This window comes from Lagenorhynchus albirostris, chromosome 4 (assembly GCF_949774975.1).
Source record: "Lagenorhynchus albirostris chromosome 4, mLagAlb1.1, whole genome shotgun sequence".
Classification (NCBI taxonomy): domain Eukaryota; kingdom Metazoa; phylum Chordata; class Mammalia; order Artiodactyla; family Delphinidae; genus Lagenorhynchus; species Lagenorhynchus albirostris.
In genome coordinates, this window is record NC_083098.1 from 15,808,658 (window position 1) to 15,811,733 (window position 3,076).

Below are 3,076 nucleotides of genomic sequence, written 5' to 3' on the forward strand. Positions count from 1 at the left end.
GTTAATGTACTAATCTTATTCCCCATTAACCTGATAAGGAGGATTTCAATCCTCTTTTAAGGTGTACTGCACATGCCATCTGCTACATGAAATCCAACTCGGACCTGCTTCTGCTCTTTGCTTCTCTCACCTCGGCTCGTTTGTCTCCTCCAGTCAACTTCTCAAAGGCCCTTATTGCAGCATGCCATCCAGGCCACTATGTGACACTATTTCACCCTAGTTCCAGATGTTTTCCACTTCTGAGGTGGTCACTCTGCTGCTCTGAGCCAGCAAAATCACCACCTGCCCCTGCCACACTATGATTCCATCCAAGATATAGCTGGTAAATATTCTCAAACACTTATAAGGGTTGCTCAGCCATCTAATGGTGAAAGAAAAGAAAAAGAAAAAGAAAAGAGAAGAGAAGAAAAGAAGGAAAAGAAAAGGAAAGAAAGAAAAGTAAGGCCCCTTTCCCTCTCTGTTATGCTATGTTAATATAGCAGTTGTTTGTAGGATTTTTGTTTATTGTGAATAAAGCTGATATCAATATTCACATACAAATCTATGTAGAAATATCTTTTTACTTCTCTTGGAAAAATTCTTAGGAATGCGATAGTGCTTCATAAGGTAGATACACATTTAATATTTTAAGAAACTGTCCTAAAGTTTTATGAAGAGGTTATTCCACTTCTACATTTTGAAAAGTGGTATATGAGATTTTCAGTTGCTTCACACCCATTCCAGCACTTGGTACTGTCATTACTTATTTTAGCCACTTTAATGAATGGATAGTGATAACTTTTGTTGTTGTTGTTGTTTTGTTTTTTCTGCTGAACATGGAGTTTACTGGTATCATTCAGTACAACTTTAGTCCTTCCTTTCCCAATCCCAGGCATGTTAACAGTCATTTAAAGATCATGCTACATTACTTTGGAGGAAAATACATCCTCCTTAACATGTCTAAAGAAATGCTAGAAAATTTTATTCTTACCGATTTTTTTTTTTTTTTTACTGCCTCAGCTACTGATTTCTGACACAGTGCATGTGGATCTAATGTCCATGTGAACTCAAACCAACTAGTTACTGACTTTTTAAAGCAATTCCTTTGCAGATACCAAATGACACAGTCCTGGGCTGTGCAGAGAGGTCAAAGGGAATCCAACATGTTCCAGATTTTCTCCCTCTTGTGAGCCTGGTCTTTGATTAACTGCAAATGGCCTTATTGGAGAGAGAAAACACTCAAGAACACAAGCAAAGGGAAGTGGAAAGCTGGAAAAATGCAATGTCTGCTGAGCCCTGATGGCTCCGAGGTGACCACTACCGTGATATTATGGTTCAGAGGCTGACGTGGACCCCGGCCTGGGGGGATGCTGAAGGCAGATGAGAGAGAAATGGGTGTGACTGTATCACAGAGGCCTCCCTGGGACACACCATGGATGTTGGTGGGGTTAGTTTCTGTAAAATTGGATCTGAATCTGTCTCATCCTGAGCTAAGGAAACAAGAATAACAGTTTTCCTGTTTCTTGATTCCTCATACATGTGTGTTTAGAGTTGGGTGAAAGTCAACTTTTAAGTGAACACGGTAAGCTTTGTGATGGTGGTATATCAAAAAGGAAGAATGAAGGAATAAGCCTGCCTGAAACAGTGCGCAGGAACATGGCCAGGAGAGCTCAGAACCGACTGTGACTCTTTCAGCCAGGAACCTACCCCTTCTACTCTTCCGTTTCCTAAACTGGCCCATGGCTTTTGCTCGCCACTTTTCCATCAGACCACACTGCAGGAGTTGCAAGAAGCAAACTGAACATACATTTGCAGTCTATTACCTTGTGGGAGTATTGTGCCAATACATTCAAGTGATAAATAGGAGGCTGAGAACGTCCCAACAGGCTAAGACAGTCTCCCAAGGCACTTGGCAGCATTCCCACACAGTAAGGGCCACCCACATCTTCAAGGTTCTGCAATGGGGTCCAGGATGTGAAGGGCACCAAAGAAGTCCCTCTGCCCTTCAACTGGTTGAACACTCTGCTAGTTGCCACAGTTCTTTGTGATTCTTCGACTTCTGACCACTTGTTGGATGCTGTCTGCGACATTAACGGTGACTTCTTTTGCAGACGTCCGCTCTTTTAGCCTCTGTGGTCTGGAGGCCATTCTGTTTCTGGGTCAGGGGGCCTAAGCTGAGGCCCTGAGGATTTGGGCACTAGGTCCCACAGCTCATCTTTTCTGGGTTGGATATTCCACTTGGGGCTGTCGATCCGGGCACGCCATCTTCCAGCACACCTGCGTGCAGGCCGCCCGCCTCAGGGCCGCTGCCCTGGGCGGCGCGTCCAAGTCGGTGTAGGTGAGCCATGTGGACTCCGTCCCGCGAGCCCAGCTCTCCTAGTAGCAGGGCTCAATGGCATCCGCCCAGTTCCCGCCGCAGCCCATTCTCCCGCGCTGCTGGCGCGCCCGGCAGCTGCTCGGTTCGCGGTTCCAGCGGCGGCTCAGCCGGGCCGGCGAGGAGGCGGCGGCGGCTGCATCACGTGCCCCGACCCGCCTGCCCGCGCTGCAGCCACTTGCCCAGCTCCCGCGGCGCCCGCTGCCTCCTCTGCCGCCGATAACTCTTTATGATTTACATAAATGACCTTTACGACCTTATGCTAAGTATCTTCTCATGAGCCTATTGGCCAAATATTTTCCTTTGTAAACTGTTCAAATCTTTATGTCCATTATCATTGGCTTAATTGTTATTATTGAATTATAAATTATTCCTCATACCATATATTTATTCAAATTATATTGTTTTTGGCACTATGGTGAATCACTTTCCAATTACTTGCTGCTGTGTATATCTATCCTCACATTCATATGGCTTGCCTTTTTGTTTTCTTAAGGTGTCTTTCGAAGAGCTATATGTCAATTTTCATGAAGTCAAATTTTTCATTTTTTTCCTTTGTGGTTTATGCCTTTTATGTTCTAAGAAAACAATGGTTAACCCACATTTTCAAATATTTTTCCTGCTGTTTTATATTTTTACCACTACAATTATGAGGCATTTCAAGTTAACTTTTGTGTATTGTGTATGTTAAGGTTTGATGTTTACTTTTTCTGCAGGGATATC

At 44.2% G+C, this 3,076-nt stretch overlaps 1 pseudogene; it reads right to left on the reverse strand.

Moving 5' to 3' along the window:
• Positions 1-2,004: 2,004 nt before the first annotated feature.
• On the reverse strand, positions 2,005-2,403 carry LOC132519186 (brain and acute leukemia cytoplasmic protein-like; annotated as a pseudogene).
• Positions 2,404-3,076: the final 673 nt, after the last annotated feature.